The 17,324-nt window shown below is 45.3% G+C and overlaps 1 protein-coding gene and 1 pseudogene across 1 annotated transcript in view; both read right to left on the bottom strand.

The window, feature by feature from the left end:
* LOC119927012 (ADP-ribosyl cyclase/cyclic ADP-ribose hydrolase 1-like) overlaps positions 1 to 17,324 on the bottom strand; it is a 94,062-nt gene that overhangs the window by 60,692 nt on the left and 16,046 nt on the right. The window lies entirely within an intron of this gene.
* Positions 3,544 to 3,644, bottom strand: LOC119927754 (annotated as a pseudogene).

Below are 17,324 nucleotides of genomic sequence, written 5' to 3'. Positions count from 1 at the left end.
ATTGTTGCAATGTACTCTCCCAAGTGCTTAGTACAGTGGTCTGCACATAGTAAACGCTCAGCAAATATGATTGATCAATCGATCAATCGTATTTATTGAGCGCTTACTGTGTGCAGAGCACTGTACTAAGCGCTTGGGAAGTACAAGTTGGCAACATATAGAGACAGTCCCTACCCAACAGTGTGATTGCTATGTCTATTGGCTCTCCTTCCTCCCCATTTGGACCCCACCTCCCCTTTACGAAGTCAGCAGAGTGCACAACTTGATAACCAAGAGCTTAACAAATTCATTCATGTGTTCATCCGATCATATTTATCGAGTGCCTATTGTGTGCGGGGCACTGTACTAAGCCCCTGGGAGAGTACCATATAACAGCAAGCAGACACATTCTCAGCCCACAACATTAATATAAATAAATAAATTACAGATAGTTACATAAGTGCTGGGGGACCGGGAGGGAGGAATGAAGAGAAGGGGACAAGTCAGGGCGACGCAGAAAAGAGTGGGGAGGAAAAGGGGGTTAGTCAGGGAAGGCCTCTTGGAGGAGATGTGCCTTCAATAAGACTTTGAAGGGGGAGGGAGTCATTGTCTGTTGGATTTGAGGAGGGAGGGCCTTCCAGGGTTGAGGCAGGACATGGGCAGTGAGATAGACCAGATCGAGGCACAGTGAGAAGGTTATTAGGGGAGCAAAGTGTATGGGCTAGGTTGTAGCAGGAGAGTCCTCCAAGAGGCCTTCCCAGACTGAGCCCCCTCCTTCCTCTCCCCCTCCCCACCCCCCCCGCCTTACCTCCTTCCCCTCCCCTCAGCACCTGTATATATGTATATATGTTTGTACGTATTTATTACTCTATTTATTTATCTATTTTACTTGTACATATTTATTCTATTTATTTTATTTCGTTAATATGTTTTGCTTTGTTGTCTGTCTCTCACTTCTAGACTATGAGCCCGCTTTTGGGTAGGGACTGTCTCTATATGTTGCCAACTGGTACTTCCCAAGCGCTTAGTACAGTGCTCTGCACACAGTAAGCGCTCAATAAATACGATTGAAAGGGGGCAAGGTGATTGACTGCTTTGAAGCCAATGGTGAAGCGTTTCTGTTTTATGTGGGCGATGGATGGGCAACTACTGGAGTTTCAAATGGAGTGAATAATAAATTTAGACTCAGTCAATCTTATTTATTATTTATTTGTTATTTATTTATCATTTATTTATTTATTATTTATTTATTTATTATTAGTAGTAGTATTTATTATTAGTAGTAATGGTAATGAAAATAATAATAGTGGTATTTGTTAAGTGCTTATTATATATCAAGCACTGGGGTAGATAAAGGGTAATCAGGTTCCACATGGGGCTCGCAGAGTAAGTAAGAGGGAGCACAGTCATTAATATTATTAATAATGATAATTATTACTATGGTATTTGCTCATTCATTCATTCCATTGTATATATTGAGCGCTTACTGTGTGCAGAGCACTGTACTAAGTGCTTGGAAAGTACAAGCCGGCAACATATAGAGACGGTCCCTACCCAACAGCGGGTTCACAGTCTCGAAGCATTTGTTAAATGCTTACTATGTGCTGAGCACTCTTCTAAGGTGGATATGAGCAAGCCAGATTGGACACCATCCCTGTCCCACATGAGGTTCACAGCTTCAATCCCCATTTTACAGATGAGGTAACTGAGGCCCCGAGAAGTGAACTGATTTGCCCAAGGTCACACAGCAGTCGTGGCAGAGCCAGAATTAGAACCCATGACCTTCTGATTCCCAGGCCCGTGCTCTACCCACTATGCCATGCTGCTTCTCCTCATTTTGCAGATGAGGGAACTGAGGCACAGAGAAGTTGTGACTTGCCCAAGATCACAGAGTAGGTAAGAGGTAGGCACGGAATTAGAACCCAGGTCCTCTGCTCCCAGGCCCATACTCTTTCTCCTAGGCCACACTACTTCACTGGGCATTTACTGTGTGCAGAGCACTGTACTGAGCGCTTAGGGGACTATAATACAAAAGAGTTGGTAAACAAGTTCCCTGCGCACAAGAAGCTTGTAGTCCAGAGGGGAAGACAGACTTTAATACAAACACACAATCAATCAATCAATCAATCAATCAATCATATTTATTGAGCACTTACTGTGTGCAGAGCACTGTACTAAGCGCTTGGGAAGTACAAGTTGGCAACACATAGAGATGGTCCCTACCCAGCAGTGGGCTCACAGTCTAGAAGTGTGAGTCCATACAAATTATGGACACATAAATTAAGGCAATGGGGCTGAGGCTGGCATGAATACCAAGTGCTTAAAGGGTAAAGATCCCAATGTGTAGGTGACGCAGAAGGGAGAGGGAGTTAGGGAAAAAAGTGTTTAATTGGAGAACGCCTCTTGCAGGAGATGTGGCCTTAATAAGGCTTTGTGGGTGGGGAGAGTGATGGTCTGGCACATAGAATCAATCAATCAATCAATCTATCGTATTTATTGAGCACTTGGGATGTACGAGTTGGCAACATATAGAGACAGTCCCTACCCAACAGTGGGCTCACAGTCTTGAAGGGGGAGACAGAGAACAAAACCAAACATATTAACAAAATAAAATAAATAGAATAGATATGTACATTAAAATAAATAGAGTGATAAATATGTACAAACATATATACATATATAATAATAATAATGGCATTTATTAAGCGCTTACTATGTGCAGAGCACTGTTCTAAGCGCTGGGGAGGTACAAGGTGTTCAGGTTGTCCCACATGGGGCTCACAATCATAATTCCCATTTTCCAGATGAGGTAACTGAGGCACAGAGAAGTGAAGTGACTTGCCCAAAGTCACACAGCTGACAGTTGGCGGAGCTGGGCTTTGAACCCATGACCTCTGACTCCAAAGCCCGGGCTCTTTCCACTGAGCCACGCTGCTTCTGCATAGAAGTACATTTAACCCCATACCAAAATATATATATATTTTTTTCTAATCATGTAAATGCTTCCTTTTGTAGATTTCGCTGCAAAGATTACTTCCAAAGTGACGGGCGTTTGTCCTTGCCAAAAATCCAAAACTCTGCCAGGGCTCTATTTTCAAAGATTGGCAGGTGATGAAATGAAAACTGAAGCATCTATTTAAGGCAAATACTGCCGCCTTGTGGCACTGAATACTGAGGAGGATTCAAGAAAGTCTGATCGTTTCTATGATAATAATAATAAAATAATAATAATAATAATAACAATAATAACAACAATAATAATAATAATAATAATGACATTATTAAGTGATTATTATGTGCAAAGCACTGTTCTAATAATAATAATAATAATAATGACATTTATTAAGCACTTACTATGTGCAAAGCACTGTTCTAAGCACTGGGGAGTTTACAAGGTGATCAGGTTGTCCCACGTGGGGCTCACAGTCTTAATCCCCATTTTACAGATGAGGGAACTGAGGCACAGAGTTAAGTTAAGTGACCTGCCCAAAGTCACACAGCTGACAAGTGGCGGAGCCGGGATTTGAACCGATGACCTCTGACTCCAAAGCCCGGGCTCTTTCCACTGAGCCACGCTGCTTCCCCAAACATTGAAGACGCATCAGATATTAAATTGATAAGAACAGATACTACACTGGATCTTAGCCAAAAGGCCGAGAAGCAAAGTGCTCTAAGCGCTGGGGAGGTTACAAGGTGATCAGGTTGTCCCACGGGGGAGTCACAGTCTTATTCCCCATTTTACAAGTGAGGTAACAGGCTCAGAAAAGTTAAGTGACTGCCCAAAGTCACACAGCTGACAATTTGCAGAGCCGGGATTTGAATCCATGCCATCTGACTCCAGAGCCCGTGCTCTTTTCACTGAGCCACGCTGCTTCTCTGTTTCTGTTTTTAAATCTGAAAATCTCCTTGAACGAGTTGTCTACATGCGCTGCCTCGAATTCCTCAACACCTACTCTCTCCTCGACCTCCTCCAGTCTGGCTTCCGTCCCCTACATTCCACGGAAACTGCCCTCTCAAAGGTCACCAATGACCTCCTGCTTGCCAAATCCAACAGCTCCTACTCTATCCTAATCCTCCTCGACCTCTCAGCTGCCTTCGACACTGTGGACCACCCCCTTCTCCTCAACACGCTATCTGACCTTTGCTTCACAGACTCTGTCCTCTCCTGGTTCTCCTCTTATCTCTCCGGTCGTTCATTCTCAGTCTCTTTTGCAGGCTCCTCCTCCCCCTCCCATCCCCTTACTGTGGGGGTTCCCCAAGGTTCAGTGCTTGGTCCCCTTCTGTTCTCGATCTACACTCACTCCCTTGGTGACCTCATTCGCTCCCACGGCTTCAACTATCATCTCTACGCTGATGACACCCAAATCTCCATCTCTGCCCCTGCTCTCTCCCCCTCTCTCCAGGCTCGCATCTCCTCCTGCCTTCAGGACATCTCCATCTGGATGTCTGCCTGCCATCTAAAATTCAACATGTCCAAGACTGAACTCCTTGTCTTCCCTCCCAAACCCTGCCCTCTCCCTGACTTTCCCATCTCTGTTGACGGCACTACCATCCTTCCCGTCTCACAAGCCCGCAACCTTGCTGTCATCCTCGACTCCGCTCTCTCGTTCACCCCTCATATCCAAGCCGTCACCAAAACCTGCCAGTCTCAGCTCCGCAACATTGCCGAGATCCACCCTTTCCTCTCCATCCAAACCGCTACCCTGCTCATTCAAGCTCTCATCCTATCCTGTCTGGACTACTGCATCAGCCTTCTCTCTGATCTCCCATCCTCGTGTCTCTCCCCACTTCAATCCATACTTCATGCTGCTGCCCGGATTGTCTTTGTCCAGAAACGCTCTGGGCATGTTACTCCCCTCCTCAAAAATCTCCAGTGGCTACCAATCAGTCTGCGCATCAGGCAAAAACTCCTCACCCTGGGCTTCAAGGCTGTCCATCCCCTCGCCCCCTCCTACCTCACCTCCCTTCTCTCCTTCTCCAGCCCAGCCCACACCCTCCGCTCCTCTGCCACTAATCTCCTCACTGTACCTTGTTCTCACCTGTCCCGCCATCGACCCCCGGCCCACGTAATCCCCCGGGCCTGGAATGCCCTCCCTCTGCCCATCTGCCAAGCTAGCTCTCTTCCTCCCTTCAAGGCCCTACTGAGAGCTCACCTCCTCCAGGAGGCCTTCCCAGACTGAGCCCCTTCCTTACTCTCCCCCTCATCCCCCTCTCCATAACCCTCATCTTACCTCCTTCCCTTCCCCACAGCACCTGTATATATGTATATATGTTTGTACATATTTATTACTCTATTTTTTATTCATTTATTTTACTTGTACATATCTATTCTACTTATTTTATTTTGTTAATATGTTTGGTTATGTTCTCTGTCTCCCCCTTTTAGACTGTGAGCCCACTGTTGGGTAGGGACTGTCTCTATATGTTGCCAACTTGTACTTCCCAAGCGCTTAGTACAGTGCTCTGCACAAAGTAAACACTCAATAAATACGATTGATTGATTGATTGATTGCTACAGTACTTTGCACATAGTAAGTGCTTAATAAATGCCATTATTATTATTATTATTCAGGGAAGGGAAGGCAGAAAGCTTGGGTGACCCTAGGAAACTAGATAACATTAAACTAGGTTTCTCCATTGTTTTCAACATGTTCCTAATTCTTTGGATCTGAAAGAATAATGCAAATGCAAAAGTGCAAATAAAATCTCAATAATCGTTAATGCTTATTGTGTGCAGAGCACTGTACTAAACACTTGGGAGAGTACAATTTAACAATAAGCAGACACATTCTCAGCCTACAATGAGTTTACGGTGTGGGGGGGCGGGGACACCAACATTAATATAACTAAATAAATTACAGATATTTACATAAGTGCTGTGGGACTAGGAGGGGGGAATGAAGGGAAGGGAGAAAGTCAGGGTGAACCAGAAGGGAGTGAGGAGGAAAAGAGAGCTTAGTCAGGGAAGGCCTCTTGGAGGAGATGCGTCTTCAATAAGACTTTGAAGGGGGAGAGCGTCATTGTCTGTTGGATTTGAGGAGGGAGGGCCTTACCCATTTGATCACCAGCACTGCAAAATAAGAAATTGAGCAGAAAAGTCTAAGTTTCTAGGAGCAGCTGGGATTCTGTAGAAGCAGCGAGGGAGCCGATTTGTTAAACCTTGGCCTCAGCCAGTCGGGGCTGCAGTGGAGAAGGGATGGGAAGTGAGCTGTTGGACGAAATTTAGAATAATGTGGAGGTGTTCTAGCCCACATCAATCAATCACTCAATCAATCCATTTCTTGAGCATTTACTGTGTGTAGAGCATTCATTCATTCAATTGTATTTATTGAGCGTTTACTGTGTGTGCAGAGCACTGGACTGAGCCCTGTACTAAGCACTTGGTAGAGTATAATATAATAAACAGAGCACTGTAATGAGCCCTGTACTAAGAACTTGGTAGAGTATAATATAATAGAGTTACCAGAGTTGGTAGACACAATCCCTGCCCACAATGAGCTTAAAGTCTAGCTTAGAACAGTGCTTGGCACATAGTAAGCACTTAACGGTGTGGCTCCATGGAAAGAGCATGGGCTTTGGAGTCAGAGGTCATGGGTTGAAATCCCAGCTCCCCCAGTTGCCAGCTGTGTGACTTTGGGCAAGTCACTTAACTTCTCTGTGCCTCAGTTACCTCATCTGGAAAATGGGGATTAAAACTGTGAGCCCCTTCCATGGGACAACCTGATCACCTTGTAACCTCCCCAGTGCTTAGAACAGTGCTTTGCACATAGTAAGTGCTTAATAAATGTCATTATTATTATTATTATTATTATTAAAAAATACCATCATTATTAGAGGGGGAGATGGACATTAATATATGTAAATAAATTAGGGATGTGTACTTAAGTGCTGTAGGGATGGGGATGGGGTGTGAATAAAGGGAGCCAATCAGGGTAATGCAGAAGGGAATGGGAAAAGAGGAAAGGGGGCTTAGTGAAGGAAGGCCTCTTGGAGGCGTGGTACCTTCAATAAGGCTTTGAAGCGGGGCAAAATAACTGTCTGTCGGAAATGAAGAGAGAGGATGTTCCAGGACAGAGGCAGGACAAGGGCAAGAGACCTTTGTGCAGAAACACTCTGGGCATGTTACTCCCCTCCTCAAAAATCTCCAGTGGCTACCAATCAACCTATGCATCAGGCAAAAACTCCTCACCCTGGGCTTCAAGGCTGTCCATCCCCTCGCCCCCTCCTACCTCACCTCCCTTCTCTCCTTCTCCAGCCCAGCCCGCACCCTCCGCTCCTCTGCCACTAACCTCCTCACTGTACCTCGTTCTCATCTGTCCCGCCGTCGATTCCCGGCCCACGTCCTCCCCCTGGCCTGGAATGCCCTCCCTCCCCACATCCGCCAAGCTAGCTCTCTTCCTCCCTTCAAAGCCCTACTGAGAGCTCACCTCCTCCAGGAGGCCTCCCCAGACTGAGCCCCCTCCTTCCTCTCCCCCACCTCCCCCTCCCCATCCCTCCACCTTACCTCCTTCCCCTCCCCACAGCACCTGTATATATGTATATATGTTTGTACATATTTATTAGTGTATTTATTTATTTATTTTATTTGTACATATTTATTCTATTTATTTTATTTTGTTAATATGTTTTGTTTTGTTCTCTGTCTCCCCCTTCTAGACTGTGAGCCCACTGTTGGGTGGGGACCGTCTCTATATGTTGCCAACTTGTACTTCCCAAGCACTCAGTACAGTGCTCGGCACACAGTAAGCACTCAATAAATACGATTGAAAGAATGAATGAATAAAAAAGACAGACAAGATGGAGGTACAGTGAGAAGGTTGGCAAGTGTGTGAGCTGGGTTATAGTAAGAGAGCAGTGAGGTTAGGTAGAAGGGGACAAGGTGATTGAGAGCTTTAAAGCGGATGGTGAGGAGTTTCTGCTTGATGCGGAAGGGGATGGGCAGGGAAACCACTAGAGGTTCTTGAGGCGTGGGGAAACATTCATCTCTGGGGACATCATATGGTGCCAGTGGGACAAAGTGTCCCGAATTGCATTTCCCCGGTTCTCCTTCAAACCTTACACACTGCCCACGAGGCAGGCACTGTACTAAGCGCTGGGGTGGATACAAGCAAATCGCGTTAGACTCGCAGGGGGCTCAAAGTCTCATTCATTCATTCAATCGCATTTATTGAGCACTTACTGTGTGCAGAGCACTATACTAAGCGCTTGGGAAGTACAAGTTGGCAACATATAGAGACGGTCCCTACCCAACAGTGGGCTCAAGTCTCGATCCCCATTTGGCAGATGAGGGAACTGAGGCACAGAGAAGTGAAGTGACTTTCCCAAGGTCCCACAGCAGACAAGTGGCGGAGGCAGGATTAGAACCCATGACTTTCTGACTCCCGAGCCTGTAGTCTATTCACTATGCGATGCAGCTTCATACGCCATGCTGCTTCATTTCTGATAGGTACTACTACTAATAATAATGATAGCATTTATTAAGTGCTTACTATGTGCAAAGCACTGTTCTAAGTGCTGGGGAGGTTACAAGGTGATCAGGTTGTCCCACTAAGCGCTGGGGAGGTTACAAGGTAATCAGATTGTTCCATGGGAGGCTCACAGTCTTCATCCCCATTTTACAGATGAGGTTACAGGCCCAGAGAAGTGAAGTGACTTGCCCGAAGTCACACAGCTGACAAGTGGCGGAGCCAGGATTTGAACCCGTGACCTCTGACTCTAAAGCCCGGGCTCTTTCCACTGAGCCACGCTGCTTCTCCAAGCTGCTCCAATCTCCAAGCTGCAGCTGCTTCTGCTTCTGCTGCTGCTACTACAGGTCAGAATCGGGGGAACCCGGTTAGTTTTAATCATAACAACTGTGGTTTTTGTTAAGCACGTATTAGCATGTAAGAACCTCTCCTCGTTCTCATCCTATCTCTTTGGCGGCTCATTCCCAGTCCCTTTTGCGGGCTCTTCCTCCGCCCCTCACCCCCTAACCACAAGGTTCAGTTCTGGATCCCTTTCTATTCTTCATCTACACCCACTTCCTTGGAGAACTCATTCGCTCACATGAATTCAACTCCCACCTCTATGTGGTTGATACCCAATTCTACAGCCCTAATCTTTCTCCCTATCTGCAGTCTCGCATTTCCTCCTACCTTCAAGACATCTCTACTTGGATGTCCCCCCATCACCTCAAACTTATTATATCTAAAACAGAACTTCTTATCTACCCATCCAAACTCAGTCTTCCCACTGACTTTCCCATCACTGTAATGATAATAATAATAATGACATTTATTAAGCGCTTACTGTGTGCAAAGCACTGTACTAAGCGCTGGGGTGGTTATAAGGTAATCAGATTGTCCCACAGGGGACTCACAGTCTTAATTCCCATTTTACAGATGAGGTAACTGAGGCCCAGAGAAGTGAAGTGACTTGCCCAAAGTCACACAGCTGACAAGTGGCGGAGCAGGGATTTGAACCCATGACCTCTGACTCCAAAGCCCATGCTCTTTCCGCTGAGCCAACTGTAGTGAACACCACATCCTTCCTGTCTCACAAGCCCATAGCCCTGGCATTATTCTTGACTCCTTTCTCTCATTCAACCCTCTCCATCCCCTCGCCCCCTCCTACCTCACCTCCCTTCTCTCCTTCTCCAGCCCAGCCCGCATCCTCCTCTCCTCTGCTGCTAATCTTCTCACTGTGCCTCGTTCTCGCCTGTCCCACCATCGACCCCTGCCCTACGTCCTTCCCCTGGCCTGGGATGCCCTCCCTCCACACATCCACCAAGCTAGCTCTCTTTCTCCCTTCAAAGCCCTACTGAGAGCTCACCTCCTCCAGGAGGCCTTCCCTGACTGAGCCCCCTTTTTCCTCTCCTTCTCCCCATCCCACCCCCACCTCCTTCCCCTCCCCACAGCACTTGTATATATATTTGTACAGATTTATTATTTTATTTATTTTACTTGTACATATTTACTATTCTATTAATTTTGTTAATGATGTGCATATAGCTTTAATTCTATTTGTTCTGACAGTCTTGACACTTGTCTACATGTTTTGTTCTGTTGTCTGTCTCCCACTTCTAGACTGTGAGCTTGTTATTGGGTAGGGACCGTCTCTATATGTTGCTGACTCGTACTTCCCAAGCACTTAGTACAGTGCTCTGCACACAGTAAGTGCTCAATAAATACGATTGAATGAATGAATGAATATTCAATCCATCAATAAATCCTGTCAGTTCTACCAATGTGGCCTAATAGATAGAGCACAGATATGGGAATCAAAAATGGGAATCAAAAAGTGCTCAATAAATACGATTGAATGAATGAATTAATATTCAATCCATCAATAAATCCTGTCAGTTCTACCAATGTGGCCTAATAGATAGAGCACAGATATGGGAATCAAAAATGCTTGGGTTCTAATCCCGGCTCTGCCACTTGTCTGCTATATGACCTTGGGCAAGTCATTTTACTTCTCTGTGCCTCAGTTACCTCATCTGTAAAATGGGGATTAAGACAGTGAGCCCATGTGGGACAGGGACTGTGTCCAAACTGACTAGCTTGTATCTACCCCAGTGCTTAGACTAGCTCCTGGCCCACAGTAAGCACTTAACAAATACCATTAAAAGTCATCCTTTCCTCTCCATCCAAACTGCTGCCACGTTAATCCAAGCATCTATTCTATCCTGCCTTGATTACTGGATCAGCCTCCTTGCTGACCTCCCAGCCTCCTGACTCTCCCCTATCCAATCCATGCTTCACTCTGCTGCCCAGATCATTTTTCTACAGAAACGTTCAGGAAATGTTTCCCCATTCCTCAGGAAACTCCCGTGGTTGGCCTTCCACCTCCCCATCAAACAAAACCCCCTCACCATTGGTTTTAAAGCAGTCAATCACCTTGCCCCCCCAAACTCACCTCACTATTCTCCCACTACAACCCAGCCTGCATTCTTTGCTCCTCTAACGCTATACCTTCTCAGTATACCTCAATATCATCTATCTTGACACTGACCCCTCACTCACATCCTGCCTCTGGTCTGGAATGCCCTTCCTCCTCAAATCCCTGACAGACAATTACTCTTTCCCACTTAAAAGCTTTATTGAAGGCACATCTCGTATAAGAGGCCTTCCTGACTAAACCCTCCTTTCCTCTTTTCCCTCTCCCTTCTGCTTCACCCTGACTTGCTCCCTTCATCCACTCCCCCTACCAGTCCATCAGCATCTTACCCCATCTTACCTCCCTCCCTTCCCCACAGCACCTGTATATATGTATATATGTTTGTACACATTTTTTTTACTCTATTTATTTATTTAATTTATTTGTACATATCTATTCTATTTATTTTATTTTGTTAGTATGTTTGGTCTCTGTCTCCCCCTTTAGACTGTGAGCCCACTGTTGGGTAGGGACTGTCTCTATATGTTGCCAATTTGTACTTCCCAAGCGCTTAGTACAGTGCTCTGCACATAGTAAGCGCTCAATAAATACGATTGATGATGATGATGATGATCAGTACTTATAAACCTCTCTGTAATTTATTTATATTAATGTCTGTCTCCCCCTCTAGACTGAAAGCTCATTGTGGACAGGGAATATGTCTGTTTATCATTACATTGTACTCTCCCAAGTGCTTAGTACAATGTTTGCTCAAGGTAAGTGCTCAGTAAATATGATTGAATGAATTACTTAAGTCACACTGCGGTATTATTGAGTGCTTATCATGTGCAGAGCGCTATACTAAGTGATTGGGAGAGCACAATATGACAGAGTTGGTAGATATGTTCCCTGCCCACAGGGAGCTTACAGTCTAGAGGGAGAGATGGATATTAATATAATTACATAGAGAAGCAGCGTGGCTCAGTGGAAAGAGCCCGGGCTTTGGAGTTAGAGGTAATGGGTTCAAATCCCGGCTCTGCCAATTGTCAGCTGTGTGACTTTGGGCAAGTCACGTAAATTCTCTGTGCCTCAGTTACCGCACCTGTAAAATGAGGATGAAGACTGTGAGCCCCCTGAGGGACAACTTGACCACCCTGTAACCTCCCCACGCTTAGAACAGTGCTTTGCACATAGTAAGCGCTTAATAAATGCCATTATTATTATTATTATTATTATTATTATTATTATTCTCTGTGCCTCAGTTACCTCATCTGTAAAATGAGGATGAAGACTGTGAGCCCCCTGAGGGACAACTTGACCACCCTGTAACCTCCCCACGCTTAGAACAGTGCTTTGCACATAGTAAGCGCTTAATAAATGCCATTATTATTATTATTATTATTATTATTATTCTCTGTGCCTCAGTTACCTCATCTGTAAAATGAGGATGAAGACTGTGAGCCCCCTGAGGGACAACTTGACCACCCTGTAACCTCCCCACGCTTAGAACAGTGCTTTGCACATAGTAAGCACTTAATAAATGCCATTATTATTATTATTATTATTATTATTATTATTATTATTATTATTATTATTCTCTGTGCCTCAGTTGCCTCATCTGTAAAATGGGGATTAAGACTGTGGGCCCCCCGTGGGACAACCTGATCACCTTGTAACTTCCCCAGCGCTTAGAACAGTGCTTGGCACATAGTAAGTGCTTAATAAATGCCATTATTATTATTACTATTGTATCCCCCAGTGCTTAGAACAGTGCTTTGCACATAATAAGTGCTTAACAAATACCATCATTATTATGATGATTATTGTTATTTAAGCTGAGGGTAAGAAGTTTCTATCTGATGCAGAGGTGGATGGGCATCCACCGGAGGTTTTCAAGGTGTGGGAATCTGTGTGCCAGATGAAGTTTTAGAGAAATGACCCGGGCAGCAGAGTGAAGTATGGACTGGAGTGGGGAGAGACAGGAGGCAGGGAGATCAGCAAGGAGGCTGATGCAGTAGTCAAGGCGGGCTAGGACGTGCCAGCATTATCATCGTCATCATCAGTGGCATTTATGGAGTTCCCGTTGGCTGCGTAGTACAGTATTGGTTTTGGGTTGGGCTTTTTCTGGTATTTCTTAAGCATTTACTATGTTCCAGGCACTGTACTAAACAATGGGGTCGATACAAGGTAATCAGGTTGGACACAGTTCTTGGCTCACACAGGGGCTTCTAGTCTTAATCCCTATTTGACAGATGAAGTAACTGAAGCACAAAGAAGTGAAGATACTTGCCCAAGGTCACACAGAAGATAAGTGGCGGAGCTAGGATTGCTTCCATACCCACGCTCTATCCACTAGGACACATTGCTTCTCTCAAATTCTTGGGAATACAAGAGCAAGAGCCAGAAGGCGTAGATCAATCAATCAACCAATCAATCGTATTTATTGAGTGCTTACTGTGTGCAGAACACCGTACTAAGCGCTTGGGAAGTACAAGTTGGCAACATATAGAGACAGTCCCTACCCAACAGTGGGCTCACAGTCTAGAAGGGGGAGAATAGATAGACAGTACATACTTAAAAGCTAATGGAAGTGGGAGGAAGAATGCTAATATCACAGGGTTTGGCACCTCTGATGTCATCAGAGTGTAATAAGTGTGACATCAGGTGTATCTCAATGTCTGGTTTTCTCGAGTACCATTAGTGGCCACCCTATTCTTGAGCTATTGACAGAAAGTTGTAATTGCTACCAACATCCTATTTAAATATCTGCCAGCTAATTTTGCCAAAAAGCAAACTCTTCCCCCCAGGGAAACATACTATTCAGGGAAGAAATGTTTTGATGGATTGGCTGAGGGTATTTGTTATATTATTTTAGGAAAAAAAAAAGAAACTAAGCATGAGTCATGTCTTAATGTCTATTTGAGGGCTATAATAAGAGGAAAGAAAAGTTAGGCTAAGGTCAGAGGAAGACACCCTGCTTTTTTTAATTAAAAAAAAGACCCTGAGGAATCTTTAATATCCTCTTAAAGGTCAAGAGTCTACTTTGAATCATTTCCCTTACTCTGGGATACCCTCACTCCATATTTCAAAAGATTAAATGTGGAGTGGAAGTTTTTATAATCTGAACTGGTATTGCTCCAAAGAGGCAGGGTGTGACAAGAAGGCAGCATGGCCTAGTGGAAAGAGCCTGGGCCCTGGAGTCAGAGGAACTGGGATTCATTCGTTCATTCAATTGTATTTATTGAGTGCTTACTGTTTGCAGAGCTTGGAAAGTACAATACAGCAATAGAGAGAGAGACATTCCCTGCCCACAACTGGCTCACTGCCAACTGTCTGCTATGTGACCTTGGGCTAGTCACTTAACGTCTATGTGCCTTAGTTATCTCATCTGTGAAATGGAGATTAAGATTATGAGCCCTGTGTTGGACGGGACTATGTCCAACCTGATTAATTTTTATCTATCCAGTGCCTGATGCATAGTCAGTGCTTAACAAATGTCGTTAAAAAAAACAACAACAAATCTTGGTGATTGCGAAAATTTCAACTCTCGGGAGAACTAAATCTCTGGTGATAAACATAGAGAAATTTGCTCTGAAAGTCATCCACCTCACTCCTTTCCTTGGTACCCAGGAGTCTTGTCCCTTCTAAGTTTTCCCAAAGTATTGAAGCTGCCCCTTCCCCTCCTTTCTCCCTCCTCCTTTTTCCATGAATAAGAATTCCATTCTGCTGTTTCCCAGTGGCTGTTTTATTTCAGGCCCAATTTTTGACTTTCTTTTGTTTTCCTAGTGAATCAGCTCCTTTACTGTCCTTCCCTCAAAGGGCAGGTTCCATTAGCCGGTTCTCTGCCCTGAAAGGCGTTCTTTGTTGTGAAGGGATCCTTGGCTCTGAGAATGGAGTCTCTCAGGGAGAGTCTCTCCTCAGATTTAAAGCCCCACTTCCATCTTCCCATCCCAGAAAAGCTAGAAAAACACCAAACTGTCATGCCAACTCCGCTTCCCTTTCTTGTCATTACTATTCACCATTGTCTCAGAGACTTTCTTTTGAGTCTTCTTGCTTGAAATACATCACGTTCTCATTCTCTCTGACCCAGATCTTCCCTCATGTCAGCAATGTCAGGAAAAATCCTTGTTCCTTTTTTTTTTCATTTTTTTAATGGCATTTGCTAAGTGCTTACTATGTGCCGAGCACTGTACTAAGCGCTCACACTCCCATTTAGACTGTGAAGCCGCATGTGTGACAGACACTGTGTCTGATCTAATTATCATGTATCTACCCCAGTGCTTAGTACGGTGCTTGGCTTGTAGTAATCTCTTAACGATTACCATAATTATTTGTTACTAAATCCAAAGCCAATATGTTTTAATTCCAAAGAGGGAAACTGTGATCATGAAGTGCCCAACCCCTCACCCTCCAGCCTGGGTTATCCCTGTTCAAAATTTTTTCGCTCTGGATAGTGATGAAATAGAACCCTATTTTTCAATTCTGGGAAGTGGTTGCAAACTCTCAGATGTGTGGAAATGAACGGAAATGAAAGTGAGCATATGGAGACAAATGATGAGAAACTGCTGTCATTAGGAGCCACGTGGTTTTCTGGATAGATCTCGTGCCTGGGAGTCAGAAGGACCTCGGTTCTACTTCTGGCTCTGCCACTTCTCTGCTGTGTGACCTTGGGCAAGTCATTTTGCTTCTCTGTGCCTCAGTTCTCTCATCTGTAAATTGGTGATTAAGAATGTGAGTCCCAGGTGGGACATGGACTATGTCCAACTTATTAATCTTGTGTCTACCCTCTGGCCACCTGTGCTTCTGACCCCATTCCCTCTCATCTTATGAAATCTCTCGCTTCGTCCCTTCTCCCCTCCTTAACTTCCATCTTCAACCGCTCACTCTCCACTGGTTCCTTCCCCTTTGCCTTCAAACATGCCACGTCTCTCCCATCCTAAACAAACCCTCTCTTGACCCCACCTCACCTTCTAGTTATCACCCTATCTCCCTCCTACCATTCCTTTCCAAATTCCTTGAATGAGTCGTCTACATGTGCTGCCTCGAATTCCTCAATGCCAACTCTTTCTTCGACCCCCTCCAATCTGGCTTCCGTCCCCTACATTCCACAGAAACTGCCCTCTCAAAGGTCACCAATGACCTCCTGCTTGCCAAATCTAACGGTTCATACTCTATCCTAATTCTCCTCGACCTCTCAGCTGCCTTCGACACTGTGGACCACACACTCCTCCTCAACATTCTATCCAACCTTGGCTTCACAGACTCCGTCCTCTCCTGGTTCTCCTCTTATTTCTCTGGCCGTTCATTCTCAGTCTCTTTTGCTGGCTCCTCCTCTCCCTCTCATCCCCCTACTGTAGGGGTTCCTCAAGGTTCAGTTCTTGGTCCCCTTCTGTTTTCGATCTACACTCACTCCCTTGGTGACCTCATTCGCTCCCACGGCTTCAACTATCATCTCTACGCTGATGACAACCAAATCTACATCTCTGCCCCTGCTCTCTCTCCCTCCCTCCAGGATCGCATCTCCTCCTGCATTCAGGACATCTCCATCTGGATTTCTGCCCACCACCTAAGACTCAACATGTTCAAGACTGAACTCCTTGTCTTCCCTCCCAAACCCTGCCCTCTCCCTGACTTTCCCATCACTGTTGATGGCACTACTATCCTTCCCATCTCACAAGCCCGCAACCTCGGTGTCATCCTCGACTCCACTCTCTCGTTCACCACTCACATCCAAGCTGTCACCAAAACCTGCCAGTCTCACCTTCACAACATTGCCTTTCCTCTCCATCCAAACCGCTACTCTGCTAGTTCAAGCTCTCATCCTATACCCCGGCCCACGTCATCCCCCGGGCCTGGAATGCCCTCCCTCTGCCCATTCGCCAAGCTAGCTCTCTTCCTCCCTTCAAGGCCCTGCTGAGAGCTCACCTCCTCCAGGAGGCCTTCCCAGACTGAGCCCCTTCCTTCCTCTCCCCCTCGTCCCCCTCTCCACCCCCCCATCTTACCTCCTTCCCTTCCCCACAGCACCTGTATATGTGTATATATGTTTGTACATATTTTCTACTCTATTTATTTATTTATTTTACTTGTACATATCTATTCTATTTATTTTATTTTGTTAGTCTGTTTGGTTTTGTTCTCTGTCTCCCCCTTTTAGACTGTGAGCCCACTGTTGGGTAGGGACTGTCTCTATATGTTGCCAATTTGTACTTCCCAAGCGCTTAGTACAGTGCTCTGCACATAGTAAGCGCTCAATAAATATGATTGATGATGATGATGATGATGATGATGATCCCGTCTGGATTACTGTATCAGCCTCCTCTCCAATCTCCCATCCTCCTGTCTCTCCCCACTTCAATCAATACTTCACACCACTGCCCGGATTGTCTTTGTCCAGAAACGCTCTGGGCATGTTACTCCCCTCCTCAAAAATCTCCAGTGGCTACCAATCAACTTATGCATCAGGCAAAAACTCCTCACCCTGGGCTTCA

This window comes from Tachyglossus aculeatus, chromosome 4, assembly GCF_015852505.1.
Source record: "Tachyglossus aculeatus isolate mTacAcu1 chromosome 4, mTacAcu1.pri, whole genome shotgun sequence".
In the NCBI taxonomy this organism is placed as follows: Eukaryota; Metazoa; Chordata; class Mammalia; order Monotremata; family Tachyglossidae; genus Tachyglossus; species Tachyglossus aculeatus.
Note: the sequence above shows the minus strand (reverse complement) of the source record. Positions and strands in the feature narration are given on the sequence as shown.